The sequence below is a fragment of the Lissotriton vulgaris genome, chromosome 5, assembly GCF_964263255.1.
Source record: "Lissotriton vulgaris chromosome 5, aLisVul1.2, whole genome shotgun sequence".
Taxonomy (NCBI): domain Eukaryota; kingdom Metazoa; phylum Chordata; class Amphibia; order Caudata; family Salamandridae; genus Lissotriton; species Lissotriton vulgaris.
Window position 1 is genome coordinate 1876026453 of NC_141693.1, and position 12253 is coordinate 1876038705.

The 12253-nt window shown below is 46.6% G+C and overlaps 1 protein-coding gene across 2 annotated transcripts in view; it reads right to left on the reverse strand.

Moving 5' to 3' along the window:
- The window catches only part of LOC147717585 (RING finger protein 225-like), a 110227-nt gene that overhangs the window by 58225 nt on the left and 39749 nt on the right, over window positions 1-12253 (reverse strand). Inside the window, exon 1 of one of the 2 annotated variants that reach the window (XM_086924379.1) lies at window positions 6777-7054. The exons of the other annotated variant lie outside the window; for it this stretch is intronic. The gene's annotated coding sequence lies outside the window, so the exon portion shown is untranslated. Of the gene's footprint in view, window positions 1-6776; window positions 7055-12253 lie in introns of those variants that run through there. 2 annotated transcript variants of the gene reach the window in all.

A 12253-nucleotide genomic window follows, 5' to 3' on the forward strand; every position in this document is an offset into this window, starting at 1 on the left:
CAGAGTGGGCAATTGTCCAGCACAACCATCCACTGTGCCAGGCCCATGCTTACCCTTCACAAGCATGGCCAGCGGCCCATTGTATCATCAGAGTTTGCCAGGGTGGGTGATGCTGCTTGTTCAACCACTTGACAGTGCCTCTTCTGTTTCTCTCCTCACTGCTGAAACAAATCCCCGGTTACACAATACTTTCCGATGCTCCTGGCGGGCCCACCTTGTCTGATATTAGGTCTTGCACCACCATGCTCTTCTCTTCCTTTTTTGCCCAGTTCTTAGCAACAACCTTTGAATCCGTTGTTATGGATCTCCCATCTGACCTAGACTTCACCCTTCCCTTTTAAATCTATATGTCTGATATTCTGGGCTCCCAGCTCTTGATAAATGTAAAGTCCTGAGTGCACAATCTAGGGCTGTGAGACTACAGACACATTGTGGGTACCTCACATCCCGACATTAGATGTGAGACTGTCGCAGACACCATCTGATCTGCCTTTTTCATTTTTTTTTAGGTTTAACGTTGACTGGAGGTTGAGGTGAGCTGGATGTTTTCGTTCAACTTGTCTAAGCTAGCATACAGTCACTTACCTTAATGTTACCCAAACTGTTTACCATAGGTCTTAAAAAGTTTAGAAACCTAATCAAAAATATGCTTTTGCTTTCTCTCCAAGAAAGTTTGGGTAAATCTGGATATGAGTAATGACCTTAACCCTGTGCTCAAGGCAATTAATTTAAGATTGAACAAGGACATAATTTGCCAGCTGAATGTAGCATATCTAGAGCCAATCACATAAAGACCATAGTGAAGAACTAGTTCTATGCAGAAAATAGTGAATACATTCACTGATAATGTAGGGGGCTATGGCCTCTCTCTTGATGTGCCCGTAAAAGTGACCTTTTGTTCGACGTTTTGTCCTAAATTTTGACCCTTTGTCCAGGATTTTTGTCCTGAATTTAGACCCTCTGTCCTGAACTTTTTTACAGTCCTGTCCAGAATTTGCCTTCATGTCAGGTGGTCACCCTACACTGGCTCCGTTGCCAGAAAGGTAGCTGAAGAGCTTGTACGGCTGCTCAAGGAATCCGTATGTAACCTTCAGGTCATTAGATTCAATGGTTATTAAACATTTGGAAGGAAACACACATGGCAAGTGTTGTGTGTGCGTGTGTCTGTGTGTGAGACCTCAAGACTTTACTTTTATTACATTTCACATGTTTCCAATGTGAGGTACAGGGAAATATATCAATTTGCCTATAAAACCTAGATTTCGACTCTAGTCTGTAGGTCCCAAAGTCAAAATGAACCTATTTGGCTAATGCATCAGAAGCTGGTTCTTGAATTGGGAGGTCGGATGCAGGACCCTGCAATAATTAACATGCCACCTGCTCCCAGTGCCACTCTCCAGCAGGTGAAGGAGTGCCCTTCAACTCGACAAAACTGACTATAAGGAGAAAAAAGCTAATTGCACATGAACATATATATGGAGATCTACAACCACTAGGAATAGCATACAATTGCCTGGGGCGGGTGGGGAGGTTAAGTGGGGGAGGGCTGTTGTATAATTGGCATTTACCATGATACTTACTCGCATAACAGTTACATACATCTGCACCTATATATTTCACAGTTTGTATGGGATGGGGGATTTCTGAATTTGAGAAACTTGCAAATGTTTCCACAACAGCACACCCGGATACCTGCGACGGGTGCGTGGTGGAGGCATTTGCACATGTGTAATTTTAATTGTGCATGAGAAAATGCCTTTCCATGTGAGCTGCCGACTTTATAACTGGGGAACCAGGTGCGAGTCTGGCCGCCAGCTCAACACCTTGTGATTCTGGGCAAATCACTTAATGCCCCTGTGCCTGCCAAAAAACAAGAAAATTAATGTGTCCTTAAGTAACATAACTGCTGCTCGTGTAAAGCGCTTCGAATACCTTCGGGTCGAGTTTGCGCTATATAAAACTGCAACAAAAAAACTGCAAAAAAATAAAATATATATATATATATATGTATATTAGAAAAAGCCATATGTCCATTAGTACATGGTTTCAAATATTGAAATGGCGCAGTTTAGATACTCAAATGTGATGTTTTGCATTAAGCTGCAGTATCCCTTTTCATAATACAACTTTATGCTTTTATGTTTTTTCATTTCCACGGTTAGGGAGCACTAAGCAAATTTCATTAACAGGAAGTTGGGTTCAATCCGTAGTGGCATTTTTATGCCAACATTGTTTTCAGGTTTAGACAATATCTGAAATTGTTTTGAAAATGTATTAATCAGATTATCAATTATATTGCAGCAATAGATTACATATGTTGCAATAAGAAAATTGTCCTTGTACTTGAACCCATGCATTTATGCTTGTATCCCTTTTAAAAAAATGGGAAGAAGGAAGCCTGTCTTCTATGTTCATAAATTGTGACATGCACTAGCACTTTAAAAAGTGGGGAAAAAGGTCAGGGCGCTGTCATGTGATCAAGGCCGCTTGTACGGCTGAAACGCGTTATGGCAGAGGCTAAATAAAGAAGAAATTGCTGCACTATATTTATATATATATATCTCCATCCTCCCTATAGGAAACCTCTAATTTTACAACCTTGCCAGTTTTGATGGTGTTACAGTCCCAGTCCCTCTACTGGTAATGTATTTACTCCTACGCTTGGTTGGGGTAAATCAACCATATCTATCTGAGAACGGATATATTTGAATACCCACTGACGCTTGGATAAGTAGGCATTGTCAAGCTCAACTACCATTCTGGGAATGCATTTCGAAGATTGGAATGCCACCCGCCCTCCTGGTGACCCGTTTAAGGTGCAGGGTGTGCACGTCAGAGGCTTCTAATAGATGCTTCTGGAAGCTGCACTCAGTTATTAAAGCTGTGTCATAACTCCCTGTAAATGTGTGGCCATTTATAACTACACAAACTCCTTCACCTATCGATAGTAATTGCAAGTTTCATTTGGCGCTTGGCCCGTCAAAGTGCTTTATATAACAATTCAATGTGTTACCCTTTAAAAGAGAGGGACAGAGAAAGTGAAAAGTGTGCATTGAAGTTAAGGGTCGAGGGTGCCGGGTCCGGCCGACACTGGGCCACTAACCCGCATGTTACATTCCCTGATGTTTACTCAATGAACAAATGTTTTTTCACCGTTTTCATTTTCACCGCCCACCCCTCTTTCCTTAATATGTCCCCTTATCTATCTTGATGTGTCTATCCATGGTTCCCCCTTTGCCTTTTTCAGAATGTAATCTTCTGTTGGAGTGAACAGGGTACAGAAAGAGAAATAGAGGCTATGGGCGTGTTTTTTTTTAAGGACACTGAACGTTGACATGCCAAGGTGGCATGCTTCATCATCGGGCGGCTTATTCTTGGAATGAGACGTGGTTTGTCTGGCGGGCTCGTCATTTAGGAAATCGGAACAGATATCTCCACCGATGAACTCTGGTATTTTATCAAAATTGTTGTATACTGTCCTATTGCGTCACCAGGGCTGGGGGATATAGGGATGGTGGTTATTGTTAAGATTATTCATGGAGAAAAGAAGAGCTTCGGTTGGAGTACTCCGAGTGGTAAGGTTAAAGATAGAGCTATGGGAGAGGAATTGTCCTAGAGTGGTTAGGTTAAACAAGTTCAGCCACAAAAAAAGGGGTCTGTAGCTTCCATGAGGACAAAGAGTCCCTGTTATTGCACTAACCAGTAGCTTCCAAAAGTTAGAGGTGTCCATATGAGGTGTAGTGAGAATGAGTGTTTGAGAAATGTTTAAATATACTTAACCTGTGAGCGATGAGACGTCGAGCAAAGGATATTCCATGGTCGTCGGGTAGTACCCAACAGAGACCCTAAATGCCCTCACGGAGGACTGAGCATGCTGCAATACAGTTCAGTCACACAGCTGTTGGTTTAGTTAAGTTACATCTGGTCTATTGACCGAATATGGCCTGTCTTGTCTCCTTGAAATTTCTTTCACTAGATGGTTCCATGACAGCTTGTGATAGGGGGCACACTCAAAAATTGTCCTGCCAAGACACTAGGCCTCACTCACCCACGAGGCACTTTCATGGGCACGCAACCCATGAGCGTTCTATGTTCAACCAGAGTTTTTAACCATCCTGATATCTGTGGTCAGCCAATCACTCACCATTGAGTCAACCAGATCCAAATGGCGTGGAGCAGCTGCGGTTTCTTCAGGAGGGCGGGAGAGCATCCCTCCCTCCCCCCCACCCACTGGTGACGTGCTGGCCTGACATTGCAAAGTGCACAAGTCAGTTTGGCCAGCCGTCTTGAGCTGGCCAAAGTGACATGCGCACTTTGCAGGTCTCCACTAAGCTGTCTTAGACAGCTTGGTGGACACAAAGCACAGGCAATACAGGGCCTAAAGGAGCGTCCAGCCAGGATGCCCCATCCAATCCAGGTGCAGCTCTCTTGCAGCTTGAGAGCAGCGTCTGCATTGGTTAGGGAAGTTTACACTTCCACTGGAGCGAGTCATAACTATGGACTGTGAGAACACGGAGGACGCAGCACAGGTAAGTGGATTTATTTTACTTTTAATTTAATTTTAATGCATGCGAGTGTTTTTAAATGTATTCCTTTTTAATGTATTTGTGGTGTGGGATGCGGTTAATGCTTTTGCATGTTACCAGCCGCTCCTGGCGTGGAGGCAGATTGCTTTATGCCCAGGCCTCCCTGCTCCTGTGAAACAGACTTTGTCAAGTTCCTCCAGTTGCTCAAAAATACCCGCCTCTTCAGGAATGCCTACGGCTGGGTGACGTCCCTGCATTCCAAGGCTGTCATGTCCCTGACACAGCGGTGCGTCAGTAACCTTCCACGGTGACATGCGCACTGCTGTCCTGTTTAATGTCTAACACTAGCCAGCGCCTTGAGCCAAACGTATGACCTCTTCACTGAAATGCGTGGCTCTGCGCGCCAAGGTTTTACCATTTTGAAGCCCCAGAGGGGGGTTCGTGGAAGCCTCTGTCCGGATCACGCCTGCTCCACCTTGGTGTATCTCGCCATCGGTTTCACCCTCCCAGCCTGTCCTAGTTCTGCAACACTTGCTTACCTGTGGGATCTGAAGTCAAGACACCTACGGCATGACAGCGTTGGATTGGAATCAAAAATAGGTCAGGGCACCCTAAAAAAAAAAAGTGGCCTGCATTTGCGTGTTGCACTTTTTCGCAAAACACTACTTTCGTGTTTTGAGTATTATGAAAGGAGGAGGAGTTCTCTAAAACGTATGCTTTCTAAACTTCACCGAAATTTTTAAAAAAATGCAAATGCTGCCAGGACTCCTTGTGCACTGATCAGCTCACAGTTGTAAGCCACACCTTAATATAAGTGAGGCCACTTCTGCCCAGGCCCCTGCCACCGTCAATCTGCAGCCATTACATACAGAGGGAGACTGAGTGACACCCCCGCCCCGTTGTTAAAAGGGGGTAATCGAGGCCCATCTGTCTTGGAGAGGCCGCTCGGGCCCCCACTGGGCCGCTGGCGGCATCTGAGCTGCCCAGACGAAGCGCAAATCGGCCCCCACGCTGGCCAAAGAGCGGCCCACAACTCCGGTACCGGCCCCTCCCCCGTTGCCCAGGTGCCAGCTTTACCAATTCGACCCTGGGCTTGGCATCGCGACTTCACCAGAAGGACCCCGTATCACTCCCTTCCTCTCCACCCCCGCAAGGCGCTCTTTGGCGACTATCAGGTCTGTGACGCGGCGCTCTAGCAAAAAACGTCTATAGCAAGAAATACTGAGAACAATAAATTACATTGTTGAATTATATTGGTCCTTTGAGCATACACGTGTACCCCGTTCCCCTCCTGCCAGTCACGCTGCAGGCGCACGGCTCGGTTGCGCACCAGTGATATAGCGCTTATCACTGATAATCCCCTATCAGGGCACGCCGAGGCTGTACACAAAGGACGCACCTGCCACGGTCCCAGGACTGGACAGGAGCCGAGCCCAGATTGGCATTACACAACCGCGTCCGGTATCGCCAGGCCTGCCAATTAACCCCAATCAAATACTGAAGCCACGCACTGCTCTACGAGTGCACGTCAATCCTGCCTCACAGCTCCGCTGCTGTCCTAGCGCTTTGACGCGCACACAGCCCTACTGATGCACCTCAGTCCTGCCCCACAGCTCCGCTGCTATCGTAGCGCTTTGACGCGCACACAGCTCTACTGATGCACCTCAGTCCTGCCCCACAGCTCCGCTGCTGTCCTAGCGCTTTGAAGCACACCCAAGTCTACTGATCCAGTAATGCACCACACCCACCTCTACTGATGCACCTCAGTCCTGCAGCCCCCCCTTCTATCCACACACAGCCAGGCCAGTTCGCATTGGTCCTTTCCCACAGCACCAGGGCCGACGGGGATCTCGGTCTATGCACCTAAGTCCTGCCAGCATCTCCCTTGCTGTAAATCACTAGTTCAGCACGCGCACACGCTCTGCTGTTTCAGTAACGTGAACCGTCGAGCTACCTCACTAGTGCCCCGCACGCTCTGCTATTCTAGCGCCAAGACCACCTAAAGCTCTGTCAAGGCACCTTACTCTTGCCGGCCTGCAGCTCCTCGTCTGGGATCCATGCATGCTTTGAGAATGAACTTCTGACCCGATCTACAGAAACCCCGTCTATAACAGAACTGGGGCCATCACACAGCTTCGAGCTTACAGCTCGACCAATGCAGCTCATCCAAACTGGACTGTGACTCAGAACAGTACTGAAACCTACACACGGCTCTGTCAGTACACCCCAGCCCAGGACCGAGACACGCACCTGTTCTCTCCTGGGGCACAGCCACTCTCACCCGCAGCACCTCTGGGTATTCCAGGACACTTCAGTCCATCCCCGCGGCTCTCCGTAGGCACCTGTACCGGACCCGTCCTGTCGTCCTCTCCCGGGCAGGCTGAGATGCATCTGAGGCAGTGACACCCACGCCCCCGAGCCTCACCCCCGTGGATCTGCTCCCTCTGGCACTTGACCCACTCCGGGAGTGCGCAGCGGTGACGCCGCCTCGAGGTACCTCTGCCATTTACTTAACCCACTTCACCTCCCGGGAAGGAGGGGGCGGGGCCACCACAGGCGAGGGAAGGCCAACAGGTGAGCAGAGAGAGTGACAGAAGAGCAGCGTACAACACCCACGGAAAGACACCGTCACACCGACCACAAAAACCGAAAGATCAACAACCATTGGCAGAGCTACAGCACAGTGATGCTGTGACCATTTCAGCGTGGTGGTGCAGCCATTAACGTGACGCGACTCAAGTCCTAGGGATCGTAAAAACCCAAGCATCGCAGGAAGACCACAGGTAGGAAGTGAGCCGCCCCATTCAGCATGAAACTGATCTGGGAAATTTCATTTGCACATCACAAAGTAGTGTCTTGATTTGTTTTAATGCTATTAAAATCGTCTTTGCCAGCACACCTCAGCATTACAAAAGAATGTGCCTTATTTCTGCTGTCCTGCACCTGATTTTGAAAAATTGTTCAGTTCATGTACAGGAATTACTGTTTCTTGTGTGTTAGAAAAGATTTGACATCTAACTGCCTCTCCTTTCACAGCCCCTGCACCTCAGCAAGACTGGCACATGGTTCACTTTACAAACCCTTCTGGCTTTTCAGTCAGGGAAAGTAGAGGAAACTCCAAGCTCCACTTAAAGGAATGAGCAACAGTTTGCCTGAAAACAGCCTGACATTTGACCTCTGTGACAAGATTAAATCAAAATGTAGAGGCATGTGTATTGCTCGTTCCACCATCTGAACTTCAGCTCGGTGATTTGGGGGGTGCTGCAGCACCCCCACCCACAAATAAATATGGACTGGCTGAGGGTGCAAAAGTCACACAGTGAGAGCAAAGCAGGAAGCAAAAGAGAACCACACTGCATTAGCATAATACTAAGATAAAATATGGGCAAAGTAACAGTGAAACGTCGACAGACCCACGCTGAAACATAAAGCAAATGACTTCAAGGCACGTTGACAAAATTGTGTCGAAACATCTGCAGAATGACAAAACAAAGCAGACATGCCAAACAGTAACAGAAGAAAAATCAAATATTGAGGCCCGCATCGAAAAGTCGACAAGAGCACGAACTACTGAGAGAGACACCAAGACTTCAATAGGACAACACGGAAAGATGGAGCGCGGCATCCTAACACCAACCCCCTCGTATTGCTAATCCAGGAGAGGTGGTCGTTCCTGTGCAGCTAGACTGTGGGATGCCCTTACCCCTGGCTTCGAGAAGTTGTCCATCTGAAACTGTTTTCAGTAAAAAGCTTCTTTTTGACTCTGCGATAACTTCCCCTAAGCCGGTTTCTGCCTTTGAACTAAGTGGATAATCTATTCAATCGTGCTGGGACACCTTTTTAGGCAGCTGAGTGATTTACAAATGTATAGTATTGCATCAAAGAAACAATGGGAATGATATTGAAAAAGTGAGACAGCTATGTATCCTTGAGGGCGACATCAAAGCATGAACACTAAGGAAACAAGAGGAGCAACATAGGAACAGAGACAGAACAACAATGAAACATTGGGAGCGGCGTCGAACCATCAACAGAACAGTGAAACAGTAAGAGAAACACCAAACAACACCGAAACAGCGACAAAAGAAGAGTGAACAATATAAAACAACATCCAGACACCAAAAGTACAACACCCATACAAGAGAGTAGCATTAAAACATCATCGAAGCACAAAGAACCACTGAGAGCTGCATCACAACGGAGACAGAACCACAATTAAATATTGAGACCCATATCGAAATATCCACAGAATCATGAAGTATTGTGCGAGATATCAGCACACTGACAGAACAACAATGAAACAGTAAGAACAACAGAAACAAACACTATCGATAACAGCATAGATAAAAACACAGAACAACAATAAAATATTGAGAGACACATAGAAACATACATAGCACAATGAAACATTGAAAGCAACAGAGAAACAGACTCAGAACAACAATGAAACCCTGAGAGCAACAGAAACACTCACCACAAAATGACCGAGTGAAAATTACAATTTCACATGGACTTCCAGTTTGCCCCCTTGCCATCCGTGGTGTCTCCTTCATGCCCACTTGTCACATTAAAATTAGTTGTGTCACAAAAACATTCTTGGTGCCAGCTTGACATATGTGGTGCCACATCAGCCTTTGCCAACTATATCACTCACTTGGCCACACTGACAACTCTGATGACACAGACACATCAGTTCTGCCAACTTGACGTCCATTGTGCCACATTAATAGCCATGGTGCCACAAAAGCATCCACGATGCCAGGTCGAGACATTTGGTCAACATCAGTCTCCATCAACATCCACCACGCCACATTAATATCTCTGATGCCACACAGGCAAGCCTTGGGGCCACATCAATGTGCTTGGTGTCACCTCAACATCATTGGTAGCAGACTAAAATCCACTGTACCATCTAAGCATCCTTTGTGCCGCATCGGAACTCATGGTGCCTCGTCAACATGTATGGTCCCACCGCAATACCCATGTGCTACTGGAGGGAGACCCCTGGGATAGAGGATCTCCATATTTGTATGGAACCTTTTGTTATTGGTCTTACCTTTTGCACGCACCAAGCTTTTTGCATCAAAAACCCAGGGGCAGAGCGCTAGCAGCGCGGGGTCCCCGATTCTGGAATGCGCAGAACCTGAGTTGGAGGGCACAAGTCAGCAGACTCCGCTGGCGCAGTCTACACCAGAGAACTGTTTAGACCTGCCTTCGATTGAGGACCTTTGATTAAAGCCGCAGTGCAAGAGCTTCATATTAATGTTCCCGTAGGACCATGATGAAGCAATTGGAAAGTTCCACCCACCCAAAGTACAGCAGTGAGCAGCCACCAGGGCCATCCAGAAAAGCACATTAGTTAGAGCTAAAGTGACAATATTGAAGGTCAAAAGGTCGTCATGGCCTTGGTGATGCAGAGTGAGGGATGGGATTCTCCTCTCATCTGCTCATCTCTGCTGTATGAATTTACCCTTGAGCTTTGTGGATGTATGAACGTCTGTAGAGATGTTTGTATAAGGCGAAGCTAGTTGTATACCCCAGAGCGATGAAGTTATCAAAGATGACACCGACAGCTTCACAAAATTCCCGTTCCCGTTCACAGTTCCCGTTAACTCAGCCCTCAGTCATGTCTCTTAGGTTCCTCAGCGCTGGGATACTTCCGGGTGACTATGCGCTTTATAAAAATAAATAATAATAATAATAATAATAATAAAATACCATATAATAAATAGTGTATAAGCACTATAGAGGTTCACACAGTCAGAATCATACTATTGTGGCAAACGTAGACCCCCATCTCACAGGTCTGATCACGGATGCACACTATCTTTTCCTATACTCTAGGGCAGTATGTGTGTGCATGCAGTGGAGGGTTACTCGTTGTCATGCGTATGTTCAGCGTTCCTTTTGTATTGCTTGCTCGCTGATGAAAGCGACCCTCCTCACCTCTTCCTCAAACACATTCTGAGGAGCATCCCTCTGAAAGTAGAGAAGGACTTTCAGCATAAATGGCCTTCTGCTCACCCCTTGATCTATGATTGTTTTTTAGTTGCCTGTCTCAGCTTGTAGTACCCCAAAATTGGTCTGAGCCAGTCCCGCCTGGCCTGCTCAGGGGAGAACAATCACTTCTGTACCCCCTGGATGTTGGTTGGAGCCAGAGATTTGGAAGAAGCTCAGCCCTGGCTGGAGCAGGCCCTCTGGAATGGTTAGGACCAGAAAAGTGTGAAATGTACATGTCCGTTATTCTTTTAATTGTTCATTTTATTGCCTTGTCAGGCTTTATTAGAGAGTTGCTCATGCTTAATAACAATGACTGGGCATTGATAGTGCCTTTGTGTCATACTGTTTGTGTGTGGACCTGTGCGCGGGTGTGATAATAATTGTGCTGAAGTGTTCTTAGATTTCAAACCACCTCCTGTGAGTTCCATTGTGATTGCTTGACCCCAAAATCCAGGTATAATGTATGCAAGGGGGGGCGTATTGACGCAAGGAAGGGTCGTAGAAGTGACGCAGTGAAATCTATGAGATTTCACGGTGTCACTTTTAGGATGCTGTTGCGTCAAAATCTTGCGCCTGCCTCACAGCAGGTATAAGACTGATGCAGGCCCTTTCACATGGAGCTTGCCCCATGTGAAAGGACGCATTGCTGGAGTTGCTTCACGTTTGTGACACAGTCCAGAAATGCGTCACTTTTGCGCTTACAGATACGTCAGAAATACTGACGTATCTGTAACTCCTTACGACATGATGCGTCATACATTAAATATGACGCATCAGGATTGTCGCAAGAAGTGCGCACTGAGAAGTGACGCATCGCTGCTTTCATGCAGCGATGCGTCATTTCTCATAAATGAGGCCCCATGAGCTTAGCCATGCTGAATAGTGGTCAGAGTAGGACTGGGACAGAAAATGGGCCTGGGTACCAAAATAAAAGTGTCCCCATTAGAGTATCAGACAGCAAAAAAAGTGGCACACATTTGCAAATCAGGACAGTTTTGAACTTGTAAGGACACGCTGTATAGGTGTTTTGCAACATATGGACGGCTGCAAGGATTTGTGCTTGCTGTCGGCAATGTTTGTGGTAATATTGGCGAAATCAGCAGTAAAAAACAAACACAGCCCACAAGTGAGCCACCTGAATTCAAAGAGAACAGCCACCCAGTCAGTGGGGCTAATTGAGGATGTTTTCAGCTCAGGTAGGATGAAGATCCAACTTTTCCAAGGACAGGATATTTCACAAAGCTATCCCTGAAGGAGAGTGTCAAACCCGTGGAAGACTGTTTGAGCCTTGGAAAGAGATGTGTGGGCAATACTCAAGTAGACTGGAAGCCAATCGATCTGGCATGCAGCTGAAGCTTTACAATCTGTTCTTTTCAGATTCAACAGATGGGGTGCCGCTCTGCACACTGTGAAGCCTCTGTAATGCAAATCCTGGAAGCACCAGCGGCCAAAATGTAATCAGGCAATGATAACAATCGGTGACAACTCTCTGCAAGAACCACACAAGGTGAAGGATCCAGCTATTTGTTGAGGGTGGAAAAGCCAGACCTTGCTGCCAGTCTAGCCTCTCTAGCTGACCAGTGCTATACAGTTATGAAAGTACAATCCACATATATATATTTGCTTTTGAATGTCGGGATACGTGTCACCAGACGCGTAAATGTATGCGCATCACCTAAAACAATTCAGAGCGCACGCAATATATGCTCATATAATGCATTGGGTTG